The sequence below is a fragment of the Pogoniulus pusillus genome, chromosome 6 (genome assembly GCF_015220805.1).
Source record: "Pogoniulus pusillus isolate bPogPus1 chromosome 6, bPogPus1.pri, whole genome shotgun sequence".
Taxonomy (NCBI): Eukaryota; Metazoa; Chordata; class Aves; order Piciformes; family Lybiidae; genus Pogoniulus; species Pogoniulus pusillus.
Genome location: NC_087269.1, coordinates 6,066,229 through 6,080,210, shown reverse-complemented (window position 1 = coordinate 6,080,210; position 13,982 = coordinate 6,066,229). Strand labels below are relative to the sequence as shown.

At 44.4% G+C, this 13,982-nt stretch overlaps 1 protein-coding gene across 4 annotated transcripts in view; it reads right to left on the bottom strand.

Annotated features, from left to right (window-relative positions):
• The window catches only part of SHTN1 (shootin 1), a 99,855-nt gene extending 86,198 nt beyond the window's left edge, over positions 1-13,657 (bottom strand). For 3 of the 4 annotated variants that reach the window (XM_064144297.1, XM_064144298.1, XM_064144301.1), the window contains exon 1: positions 13,591-13,657. The gene's annotated coding sequence lies outside the window, so the exon portion shown is untranslated. The remainder of the gene's footprint in view (positions 1-13,590) is intronic. The other variant, XM_064144299.1, reaches the window with a different exon arrangement.
• Between the last annotated feature and the right edge of the window lie 325 nt (positions 13,658-13,982).

The following is a 13,982-nucleotide window of genomic DNA, read 5'->3' as shown; positions in this document are numbered from 1 at the left end:
TTTCCATCAAGTATTTATGTGCAACTGGAGCCACTCTGTCTGTCTCTCAGTTGAACTTTGCATACAGTAGTTGATGCTTTTGTTCTTGTTGCAGGTTTGTCCATTTTCTGGTGCTTGTACTACCTCCCTTTTCACTACATAATTAGGGTCAGATGCTAGTTCCTTGAATTAAAGGGTATTTGGACTCTCTTTCCAACAAGCCCTTCTACTCCCTTCTTGCAAAACAAAGCTGTCACATGCATTCTTTAGGTGGTGTTGGATTGTGTTACACCACTTGACCACACTTGCTATACTAAGGTAATTATGCCAGGTATTTTGCTGGGGAAAAAAAAATCATGACAATGTTATATGCTGTGGAGCCACTCTATAAATCCAGGCCAGCATAAAATAGGGCTCTAAGAATTTAAGGGTAAGAACAAAGCTCTAAGTTGCCATAAAGTTTCTCATTGGGTTAACCAGCATTTCACATAGAATCAGCCAGGTTGGAAGACACCTCCAAGATCATCCAGTCCAACCTAGCACCCAGCCCTAACCAATCAACTAGACCATGGCACTAAGTGCCTCAGCCAGTCTTTTCTTGAAGACCCCCAGGGACGGTGCCTCCACCACCTCCCTGAGCAGCCCATTCCAATGGGAAATCACTCTCTCTGTAAAGAACTTCTTCCTAATATCCAGCCTATACCTACCCTGGCACAACTTGAGACTGTGTCCCCTTGTTCTATTGCTGGTTACCTGGGAGAAGAGGCCACCCCCCACCTGGCTACAATGCCCCTTCAGGTAGTTGTAGACAGTAATAAGATCACCCCTGAGCCTCCTTTTCTCCAGGCTAAAGAGGCCCAGCTCCCTCAACCTCTCCTCATAGGATTTGTGCTCCAGGCCCCTCACCAGCTTTGTTGCCCTTCTCTGGACATGTTCCAGCACCTCAACATCTTTCTTGAATTGAGGGGCCCAAAACTGGACACAGTACTCAAGGTGAAGTGACCAAGGAGTAAGCAAATTTACTTCCACAGAAACATCAAACAAATTCTATCTCCCTTGCCCAAGCGTTCATTGCCACGTACCAAATACATCCTTTGCAGCATTCTTCATTTCACTGACCTGCTGTACCACAGGTCAGCTCCTACAGCTCACTTGAGCACTCTCACTGGCAATACTAGAAACAGTTAAAGAAATTGCCTAAATGAGCCTTGCACTAGACATTCCCAAGAAGTTCATAAAAGGCTGTTCAGGAGAGAAAGGAAACTGTTCACATTGGAGTCTTACTGGAACTGAATTTGGCCCAAAGCATTTGTTAACATTTAAGAGGATTCACTGCTACTGGAGCCTCCACAGACCAACTCATTGCTCCAAGTTTTTGACCACCCCAGTGGGCTCGCTGCATGGGTTGCTTGGAGCCAGAGTTTGCTCTGTAACTTCTCAGTGTTACATGTTTGGGTTTTTTTGTTGATGTTGTTGCTTTTGTTTGTTTTAATGTGCAGTAAGAGGCGGTTCTGATTTCCCACTAGAGTCTGAAACCAAGAATTGCAGACAGTTAAAATGAAGAAGGGTCTCATGGGGAAGTGCACCCGGCAGTGATCAGCCAGGCTTTCATGAAGTGTTTTAACCAACAAATCACTCCACTGTGTCTTTCCAACTGCTTAGAGTGAACACTGAGAGTCAAAGTCCTACTTGCCACAGTGAAATTAGTTTTCAGTAACCAGCATGACTTCAAAATTAGTCTTGGTTCATCCCTTCTTAACCAGCTGAAGTTTGCTCTACTCCTTGGATAAGAAAATATAGTATTTGTGTCACAGAAGTAGTATATATCATATTCTTACTCTGTCAGTACATTTTATTTGTGTACTGATTCTAAATTAAAGCATGTTAAAGTAGATGGCAAATCAGCCATGGGCCACATCTTTGGGTCTAGTCAGAGGAATAGTTATTTTTTTTTAACTAACTTCCTTCTCATTAGTGATGGTGTAGGTGTTACCTTCCCCCCCACCCCCCCTTATGAAATCACCCAGACTAGACTCAGCCTATCTGGAAATTAAAGAATAGAGCTATATTTACAGCTTAGCACAATACACAAGCAGATATTTACAATATATATAGCTATATACAGAATTAGACAAGATAAAAGTAATAAACACAACAGAAACCACAGTCCCCAGAAGGAGCTCCTGACCACCTTTCCACCTCCTTTCCACCCCTCTATCTTATTCTAGACATTGCCTTACATTCAAGGTAAGTTGTCTTACATTCAAGGTGAGCTTGGAGAAAGGGACAGGAGGAGTTAGGAAGCAGAGGGATTAGACACACAGACAGCAGGTTAGAGAGAGAAGTGCATGCCCAAAAGCAACTCTGTTGTCTATGTTTGTGTTCTTGTTTTCATACAAGTCAGCAAGCCTATGAGCGAAGTAGACATCACCATTGTTTCCTTTTCACAGCATATAGTCTGATTCTTCTCACAAAATTATCCCAGCTAGGCTCAAACTAGCACAGCATTCCAAACATCAAGCATAGTGTTACTTATCTATAATAAAATCATAGAATAAATCAGGATTGGAAGGGATCACAAGGATTATCTAGTTCCAACCTCCCTGACATGGGCAGGGACACCTCACACTACATCAGGCTGTCTAGAGCCTCATCCAGCCTGGCCTTAAACACCTCCAGGGCTGAGGCTTCCACCACCTCCCTGGGCAACCTGTTCCAGGCTCTCACCACCCTCATGCTGAAGAACTTCTTCCTAACATCCAGTCTGAATCCACCCATTTCTAGCTTTGTTCTATTCTCCCCAATCCTATCACTACCTGACAGCCTAAAAAGTCCCTCCCCAGCTTTCTTGTAGGACCCCTTAAGATACTTAAAATACCATAAAACTGTGTAAAAATACAGGTTCGATGTAAAAAAATGGAGGAAGTCTCAGAGAAAAAAATATATTCCCTACATAGCAATGCAACAATCAGAGTGTTCTCACAAGGTGAGTTGTTTTGTCAGCTGAGTGCTTGAAATGCTATCTAATGTCTCTGTGGAAATGGCTGAAAGAAACAGCAGATGTCTCAGATTTTTGCCTTCATGTCTTATTAAAATCAAGAGAAGATGGAAAGGCGAACAAAGGGTTACTCATTTTCCTCTCCCTGGAAGACGTCCCTATGAACACCGCCCACAAGAGGAGGCAGGGATAACTGAAAGACAAAAAGCAATTTAGGTAATGATGAGCATTAATAAACCAAAAGGTTAATTGAGAACACTATTCCCAAGGACAAAAGGCAGAAAGGAGCCAAGAAATTCTGCAAGCCACTCATGTGAATAGCGTAGCAGTGCCATTGCAGCTTCTGCATAGCCATCTTGCATTATTCCCCATCAAATGCACTCAGATGAGAAACTCCAAATGAGATGCTTGTGATCTGATTTGTGCTGGGTACTTTTGACTTCACTCTCATTCAGACTTGCAGCTGCGGCCCCTGAGCCACATCCCTGCTCCACAGGGACTGAAAAGCTGTTACCTAAGCAAGGCTCAAGTGACTTTGAGCATCTAAGCTTAGTGTTTACAGCAGAGCTTTCCACTGCCATCATCATCTAAGATGTCTCCTTCTACTTTCATCAGCTTCCTACACTGCCTTGTATGTGGAAACAGCAACAGCCATCATTGATTATCTGTTAAACAACAAGAAATATTAAAATCTGCATCCCATTGCTATGGTAGCCACTTACACATCACACTAGAAGCCAAACCAAACAACTCAATGCCTTATTCTGTTATTTTCTCCTCCTGATCCTGGAGAAAGGTTGATATATAATTTGCATTGGCAGTACAAAGCATCTCCTGATAATATGAGAACACTTAGAGAAAATCCATATGCAAAATGTGACCCTAGCAGTATTTCTGAGCCTGTTATTTCAGTTCTGGGGAAAAAGAGTGAGCACACTCTGGGGATCAGACATTCAACCAATATCCTTTGCATGTGTCCCTGTGTATTTGCCATCCCACATCCCACTGGCAAAACTGAGGGTTGCCACTGATGCTGCCTGTGCTGCCCACTGCACCACTCATTATAGCTTCCTGAGGCTGCCTTTCCCACTGCTCCTGCACCTCCACAGGTAAAGGAACAAGTGCTAAACTCTGAATCATCCCAGGCTGCATTCAGCAGCACTTGACAAAATGTTAGAGAAAAGGTGCTAGAAGAGATCAGACTGCTCTGCACCACCTAAAGAAAGTGCAGAGAAACCATCTGAAATGCTTTTAAAACCAGAATAATAATCCTGCTTGTGCATTCCTGAGCTGAAATCCTATAGGGAAGTTCACACAGAATAGATTCACTTTGATCTTAAAAAGCCACATTGCAAGTAAAGAAACTTTGCTGATGCTAAGGGCAGCTGAACAACAGTCTTTAAACCATGCGGTGAATGATCTCATGTGTAATGTTAACGGCTGCAGGCACTGGAAAAGGTTTGGTTGGTGGGTGGTGCATGCAAGTGTGTCTTTAAAGAAGGCTGCCCTCAATTAGAAGGCCGTAGAACAGCATGTTTTAAAACCTGTAATTGACTCATTTTGGGGTACTCCCTACAAAGGTAACAGCCCTGTTGATTTATATATGAATGTGTGGGAATCAAACCACTTCTGTACCTGCTGTAAAAGGGTCCGGACTAACTGCAAAGCAGGGCTAGTGTCACATACAAGTCAGAGAAGCACAGAATCAGCCAGGTCAGAAGAGATCTCCAAGATTCAGCCAGGATGCCTTCCTATGAGGAGAGGCTGAGGGATCTGGGGTTGTTTAGCCTAGAGAAGAGGAGGTTCAGGGGTGACCTCATTGCTGTCTACAACTACTTGAAGGGAGGTTGTAGCCAGGTGGGGGTTGGTCTCTTCTGCCAGGCAACCAGCAACAGAACAAGGGGACACAGTCTCAATTTGTGCCAGAGGAGGTCTAGGCTGGATGTTAGGAGGAAGTTCTTCCCAGAGTGATTGGCAGTGGAATGGGCTGCCCAGGGAGGTGGTGGAGTCACCATCCCTGGAGGTGTCCAAGAAAAGACGGGATGGGGCGTTTAGTGCCGTGGTCTAGTTGAGTGGATAGGGCTGGGTGCTAGGTTGAACTGGATGATCTTGGAGGTCTCTTCCAACCTGGTTGATTCTATGATTCCGTGATTTGCTCTCTCGGCCACAAGGGCACATTGCTGGCCCATGCAGAACTTGCTGTCCAGCAGCACTCCAAGATCTTTCTCCACGGAGCTGTTTTTCAGCAGGGCAGCCCCTAACCTGTGCTGCTGGTGCCTGTTATTCCCCCTCAAACTTAGTATTTGGGCAGATGGACTTCCCAAAGTCTTTGATTCTGAACCATGCAGGAAGAGTGGTGCAAGAGCTGTGTTGCTGTTATTTCAGAAGTAATTTGCATCTGGACCAGAATGTTTGCAAAGTTTTCATTTCTGGAGCATCCAGTGAAAGAAAAGCCTTAAAGACTGTGATTTTCAGGGGAAAAAAAAAATAAAGCTGAGTGTTTATCAACCTGAAGTCAGCTAAGGCCTCTAGGTGGTATTATAAGACAAACACAAAATTACTACCCTTTGGAGGGTAGTGCTGAACTTTGCAAAGGAAATATGTGAGTTTGAGTGCTCTAAACAAAAGCTCTAATCTTGGCAGTTCTTCACCGGAGCAGGAATTGACAGCAGCAGGTGCTGGAGGAAGGAAGAGAAAGGGGAATGCCATGAAGGAAGTGTTAACCCTGCTATTAGCCCAGGCTGCCATAACGCACATTCCTGTCTCACGACAGGATTACAGCTACAAGTCCAAGCAGCTCCAAGCTTCTGTCTCTGCTGTCACTGAAATCACAGAAACTTTCAGATTGGAAAAGCCACTCAGGATCACCAAGTCTAACCTGCAGGATTCACCTTAAACCATATCCCTAAACACCACATCCAAACGACCCTTAAACACATCCAGGCTGGGTGACACAACCACCTGGGCAGCTCATTCCAGTGCCTAAAATCAGGTTGCCCATGCCTATGGCACTGCTTAGGCGAGACCAATGAGGCAGGAAAGTCATCCCTGTGGTTTGTACGATACCACCATTTCCAGAATGTTTACAGTCTGGCTGTTGAAATAGGTAATAGCATGGCTTTGTAGCAAAACAAAACCAAACCAAAAGCCCCATCAGCATCTCCCATCCTGGCTTTGGGTCCCACACAGAATGAACTGACCTACAGCCACACCAGCTTTTTGAATCAACCACTCTCATCTCTGCCAAACACATACACGTGCCTCTGAGCTGCTCCGGAGGAGGCAGAAGAGCCAAGAACAGGCAGTCTTTGTTGAGCAGCAGATTTCTTTGGAACAAATGCTTGGGAAAAAATAATAAAAAAAACCAATAAAACAACAACTTCTACATTTTTACTTCCTACAGTGCCTCAAGAATTATGTCTGTTTAACTAGCATGTGCTTATTAAACTGGTAAAGGCAGCATTCTGGTGTGGTTAGTGAAAAACACAGGCAATTGTGTATTGCGTGGGACGTGGGCCAGCTTGCCTAGCTTGTCTGAACAGCCTGTTCTGCCCTGCCATTTTGATTTGACTTTTATAAAGGAGTCAGTTATGTTCTATGGAAGTAAGGGCATATTCTGCACCCAAATCAGCTGGCAGGAAGATCCTGGAAACAAAGGTGGCTCATGGAAATGAAAGTCGCTGCCTGCCTTGGGGGGAGCTGATGCCACAGGTCTACTAGATCTCCAGTTCCAGCTCTGGTATAAGCAGAGTTAGTAATGAGCCTGAAGCCCATCTGGGCCTGATAAAGTCCTTGGCATGCAGAGATGGTAATTTGGTCTCTATTCTTACTCTTCCTGCTGAAGAAAACAGACTACAGTCAAAAACCACTATAAATTGTTCCATCCTCAACTCATAAAACTTAGTACTGCTGACAGATGCTAATACTTTCCTGTCTCTTCCTACAGGCTATTTACAACAGCAAGTAAAGCTGGACCCACTCCAAACTGGCAGCCTAAAAGATGAACAGTTTGTATTTCAATCTCCTCTTATGCTGTCTCACTAGAATACATTCCTGCACATCCAGAGCTACTAAAAGCCACCCACACTTTCAGCTTTAGTGCTTCTAACATTCTACTGTTTGCTTGTGTCTCAGATATGGACAGTTTGCATCTCAGTAATGCCTTTTAAATGTCTTAGCAAGTTCCAGATAAGAACCAAATTTTGTCAAACATCAGAAAAATCAGCCTCCTATCAAGAACACAGGAGGAAAACATCTTCACAATACCCAGCACTTTCCAGCTCTCTGATCAAGTCAGCTGCCTCCCAGTGGAACTACATCAAGTTTCAAATGGCCTACAAATAGCCAAGTACTATAGGTAGGGCAGAAAAATATGAAGATGGGAAGCAGGAAGGGAATATCCAACAAACAAAAGACCAAATCAAATCATAGTAGAAAATGAGATTTCTACTAAGTGGGCAATTTCTACTAAGTGGCACACAGGAAGAATCAATCATCTAGTGTGTACTTTGTCTCCCCCTGCCTTTCTGCCCTCTTTAGTTATCTCACCTGCTCAGTAGACTGAAAATCTTGCACTGATCAGGTATTTTCCAGACACCTTCAGGTTCCAGGTTCAGTCTGCTCTACCACTCACCTTTTGAAGCTGGGACAGGGCTCTTCAATTGCTTGGTGTATTCGTTTGAATTGCAGTGACACCTAACCAGCTCTAGCTAAACCCCATGCTCCTCATCCTAGCTGTCATGAAAGCTCCTGGAGACAGTATATCAGTTAAGTCTCTCCATCCTCACTAGATCCTGACAGAAAGGGTGAGCTTCAACAGATAGACTGGTAGAAAGGAAGTGCTACCAGTGCTGTCTTCAGACAGCTTCTTCTGCTGTTGTTCTGTTTCCTTTTGCCTATCAGCAGCCCTTGGGCTCAAGGCATTGAGCCTTTTGTCCTTGCTTTGGCACGTTCAGCATGTGGGATTCATCCCCCTCATAAGGATAGCATCTCCATTTAACCATGCAGGAATTCTATAAAACACTGTTATCAGTGCTCCAAGAGAGCAGAGCTATCAGCACAGATCATACAGACAAACTGAAAGATTTTCAGGATTAATAGCTCTGACATATTTCTGACAGATCAGTTAAAAGACACATTAAGACAGAATACAACAGTCAAGCTCATGAATTGCTTTTCTTTCCTTGATTTCTACCTACTGCCAAAAAATCCTAAGCCTATGTCTCAGCTTACTGACATACTAGGGCCAGAAGAACTGAAAAACTCCAGTACAAATGCATCTTGAAAGCTCTGTAATAATACTCTGTATTACATTGCTGATATTCACAACAGTCATTCCTCACAGGATCACTCAGTATTCTGGGCAGCCAGAAGCCACCTTCATTAGAGATTATTCTTACTTGAGGTACAAGTGCATCTCTGTTGACATAAACTTGGAGAGCTAGATCCAGGGAATGAAAGTCAACCTTACCTTCCATGAAACTAAGTCAAGGAAAATGACTGCAGTAGAGGACAGAACCTACTGACAAATGGTTGGTGTTGTAACCAGAGCCATTGCCTTCCCACTTCGATATAGACCAGGAGAGAAACTAGTACAGAATCACAGAATTAACCAAGGTGGAAAAGACCTTTGAGATCATCAAGTCCAATGGCAGTTTCAAGTGAAGAAAGGGGTAGTGGACACCTGAGAAGAGCCATCAAGAATTTGTCAAACATCTCTTTGCCAAGTCACCAACAGTGATGGTGGAGTTGTTCTCATCTCCTGGCCATTGCATAGATCAGGGAGGTCTGGACTCTTTGCCCCCTTCCCAAGGGCTGCCTGAAGAATCACAGATTGGTTTAGGTTGCAAGGCACCTCGAAGATCATCCAGTTCCACCCCCCTGCCATAGGTAGGGACAATTCCCACTAGAACAGGTTGCTCAAGGTCTCATCTGGGCTTGAACACCTCCAGGCAGAAAGCAGCCACAACCTCCCTGGGCAACCTGTGCCAGTGTCGCAGCACCCTCACTGGAAAGAACTTCTTCCTAACATCTAGTTTGAATCTCTCCTCTGCCATTTTAAATCCATTACTCCTCATCCTGTCATTACAAGACCTCATAAATATAGACCCTCCCCAGCCCTCCTGTAGGCCCCTTTTAGATACTGGAAGGCCACTACAAGGTCTTCTCAAAGCCTTCTCTCCTCCAGGCTGAAGAGGCCCAACTGTCATAGACTGTCCTCATAGCAGAGCTGCTGCAGCCCTCTCAGCATCTTGGTGGCCTCCTCTGGATTCAGTGCAACAGTTCCATGTCCTTGTGTTGGAGGCTCCAGAACTGCACACAGTACTCCAGGTGGGGTCTGAGGAGAGCAGAGTAAAGGGGCAGAATCCCCTCCCTTGCCCTGCTGCTCCCCAGCACAGGGTTGCTGTCCAGGCTGCACTCACTGCAGGCTCATGTTGAGCTTTTCATCACCCCAGACCCCCAGGTCCTTTTCCTCAGGGCTGCTCTCAGCCATTCACCACTCAGCCTGGAGTTGCACTTGGGATTGCGCCAGGGCTGGAGCAAAGCAGCCCTGGGAAATATTCATGGTCAGGCCTATAGTGTGGCTCATTAAAGGACATTTTCTGTACCAAGGCCTCCAGAACAATAAAGAGGTCCAAGCAGGAGACCCATGGAAGCAGATGACCGATTATTATTCATCATGGGAATAAATCTAGGTGCTGCATAAATGCACTTAGCTGCCAAATGCAAACTGGATTATGGCTTTATTCTTATATAAATCAAACACTAACTCTCTTCTGTAAGGGTAAACAGGAATAATATTTAGAGGACCTAAAGTACATGATGAGCAGTCTTAAGCATCTTACAAAAGCAAATGTAATAATAGAGCAAGAGAGGGGTCTTGTAAAAATATTATCATGTAAATGGCATTCAGAAATCCATTAGCAAGTGGCTGTGCTTCATCATAGTGCTGGGGAAGTATTTTACATGTAAGCAAGAATCTGTGCTTTCAAAATTCTTAATGAGGATGTAAAGTATTAAAAGCCACCAGGAAATCTTAAAAAGTGAAAACAAGGCCCTGCAACAAAGCTAAAACCTTGGCTGGTAATGGATTACACATCAATACTGTTGTTCTTGCCTACATTACTGCAGACTACCATTAGCTGAGTGAACAACACTACTAAACTCATCCACATTTTTTTCTCCTTGGCCTCCTTGTTTCTAGTGAGATTTGCATCATTTATTGATCTCTCCAATGGGCACTGTAGCAATGGATGAAATAGGACTGTTTATTTAAAACCCCTTTCATTCAGTTAGACAAAATGCATTTAGATGGAAACTCAGACCACTAAGAGAAAACAGGCACTGAAGAAGGGTAAGGAGATTACTTGCAAAGGGTTGCCATTTGAAACCTGCCTTAAAGTGTGTCAATGCTATATAATCTGTACACTGTAAAGGTCCCAACTCTCTAAGAGGAAAGGTAAGATTTAATAGGTGCAGAAGCTCCAAGCTGGGCAAAGGGATCCTGTATCCTGTAGCAACATCTAGAGTTCAGAGCCTCCCAAAGAAGATAAAGGCACTGCTACATGAAGACTTCTTCAAAATGTCTTATGCTAAAGGGGAGAGAAGTATACTGCAGAAATAAAACTGAGCCCTCAACAGAATGAGGACATTAAACTGTTGGAGTGAGTCCAGAGGAGGGCCTCAAAGATCCTCAGAGGATTGGAGCAGCTCAGTTATGAGGACAGGCTATGAGACTTGGGGCTTTTCAGCCTGGAGAAGAGAAGGCCTTGAGGAGATCTTGTAGTGGCCTTCCAGTATCTGAAGGGGACCTACAGGAGGGCTGGGGAGGGACTACTTACAAGGTCTTGTAATGAAAGGACGAGGAGTAATGGGTTTAAACTGGATGTTAAGGAGAAGTTCTTTCTGAGGGTGGTGAAACACTGTAAGAGGTTGCCTGGGGATGTTGTGGCTGCTCCCTCCCTGGAGGTATTCAAGGCCGGGCTGGATGAGACTTTGAGCGACCTGTTCTAGTGGGAGTTGTCCCTGCCTATGACAGGGGGTTGGAACTGAATGATCTTTGAGGTCCCTTCTACCTGAAACCATTCTATGATTACTTTTTTCCCCTTCCTCTCCCCTCCCCCCCCGCAAGGTGCTCACCTTCTGTCCTTTTATTGGCAACTATGACTCTAATAGGGTGTGTTGTGCAGCCACTGAACACGTGTCAGGAAAATAAGTGCAGAACCTCAAACAATTCCATCAATAGCACATTTCTTACTATACCATATTCCAGAAAATGCTCTGGAAGTTGCAAAGCCATGTATTGCTAAGAGCTGAAGAGAGGAAAACCAAGCTTACACATCATAGCTGTTAATGCAGATGTGTACTGAGGTAAATGATAGTTGATAAAAGGATGTTTTTAAGTCTGCATCTTTTGCAGTGTCTTCAGCAGCAAGAATTGCCTGAGGTAGCACAGCTGTGCAGCTCTACTCAATGAGCCATCTCCCACAGTCATGCTCCAACCACTGCATTTGTGCTACAGGTCCCACTTCATTTCACATGCAGGAAGGTGTGGTGACAAGCTCCAGGAAGGGTAGGGATGCCCCATGGCTGGGCAGCAAGACACATCTCTCCACACGGGTGAGCATTTGTGGCATATGACAAGTTCTGACTCTCATCACTGGTCTGCACAACAAATGCTTCCATTTAGTAGGAATGTTGTGTCATCATTTATTTACTAATGCAAGGGCACTGCCTGAGCTCCTCCAGATATTGTATTTTCATTTGTAGGCTTGCTCAGCCTGCAGTACATTATACTGTTTGACACGTAAAGGAAAGCAGCCACACAGCCAATAACTGAAAATTAACCATGTGGCTATGACTGAACTCTTCCACCTTCAAAACAGGAAATGAAGTCCCAGAAAACAATCATTTGTGAAACAATCCACAAGGTCTCACCTTTGGCCATCATTCCATCTGAAGTCTGACATATCCCTAGACTCCTGGGTCACTTTCTGCTACAGACAGCATCTGCTCCTGTTTTGCACTTTCTGAGTAGCTATGCGAGTTGCGCAGCCTCCTTGCACCTGCTTTGCAGTGTGAAGAAGGTTAATGTTCGACCCCCGATTGAAACAACCTGATTTTGAGCTCTCAATTATCTTAGACACAACCAAGTACACTTTCCTAAGGTCAGAGAAGATGATGTAAGAGCACGCAGCTGCATAAAGGATGAGTGATTCACTGCCTTATGCCAATGCCTGAAGTGCATCAAAGTTGATGATTTATGGGATTAAAGAGGTGCATCTCACATTTGAATTGAAGAGAATGCAGCAGGCAGTCAGGGCTGTGAAACTGCTGTTCACACACTCCACAGCTTAATGAATAGCCTAACAATCCCATATTGATTTTGTAAGTTAAAATAATGATTTCATGCACAGTAGCTATGCATTGTTTAGGGGGTTGTCAATTTCCAGCAGTAACTGGTTGGTTGCTGTCCCCCTGCACAGGATGCGAGTTGACAGGAGTCTTACCATGGAGTCAGTTTTAAGTCTAGTTTATAAATGGTTGGTAAGGGGCTCTCAAATATGTTACTGTACTTAAGCCTCATGAATGTCAGGATACATTTCTTCAGAGATCTGAATTAATGCAGATAGCTTTTATCTCTCTAAGCCTCGGTTTACCTTTACAATCCAAATTCCAAAGTCAGGACAGGAGGGCCATTCTTTTTTTCTCACATGCCAAGGCCCTTTGTACACAGCCACCTCTGGCATGACCCAGAAGAGATCTTCTGAATCTCAGGGAACTTGAGCCAGTAGAGAATATCTGGGATGTGCTGTTTAGCTGCATCCATCACCTCATGAAACACTTTTCATACCATAAGCTCCCTTTTAGGGCCAGGTAGGCACTACTCACACTCAATCTGCAAGACTACTCTGATACTAAACCAGAGGCTAGATAACATCTATCTACCTATTCATAACATCAACCTTACCTTACAGCTTTTCTCCTTCAGGGCTTTTACCTATATACTGGTAAAGAGTAGTAATTCCCTCTTTTTCACACTCATTTTGGTAGGGTGAGCAACCAGAACTCTGTTAGTCTCCCTGAATCAAAGGCTCTCCATTTCCCAAACTCACTTGCTGTGCTCCTCTCCTCCTTTACACCTCACAATTAATTGCTTTCTTAACAGTCAACGTAGTGCAACTTCTTCCATTAACTCTACACAGACATGGCAGCTGACATGGCTAGTAAACTTTGAGCAGGAGGTGTTCAAGCTTGATTTAAGTGCTCAAACACTCATGGTTATTAGAAACCTTATTGCACCAAGTACAGGCTCCATCTTTTGTTCTTATGTTTGGGTCTCAGAAAGGCACTGCCTGCTCAGGACCTCTGCTCAGAAGGGAGAGTCCATCCAATTCTCCAGTCCTTTTCAGCACACCAGGGGCTGCCTGTGTACCCTGCAGTTTGCTTCTACAAGGCCTCATGGAAGTCAATAGCTGAGATTTCCTAAAGGGTTTATTTTCAGACAAAACCAAACCCAGACCTATGTGAAATAACACAGAGCACAAAAGAATAAGTAAGGTACAACAAGCCAGTCCAATGGTTAACAACAAAGCTGAAATCAAGGTACATACCACAGTGATGAAGGGTTAGGCAGAAAATAGCCCATCAGCCAGACACACAGGATACAAGCCAGAGACTCATTCAAACCACTTCCTTCTGTGGGGCTGCTTTAAATAGAGGTAGGGCTCTCAGCAGGTGTAGTTAACAGCCAGGAATTGCTTGGTGGCCTCAGCTGGGTCAGCTCAAGTCCTAGACCAGGAGCACTTCCTTTCTAATCAGTTTTAGGAGACCTCTCCATGTTGGAAATTTCCACAAGGAGCCACCTGATGGGGTAGATGAGACACCTTTGAATACAGAGAGAAGACAGATGGCCCTGGTCCTCTAGCTACCAGCCAGCACCCTTGCCCCCTCCAGCACTGGGATTGGAGGCATTCAGTGTCACTCTGCTAACACAGCTTTTCCA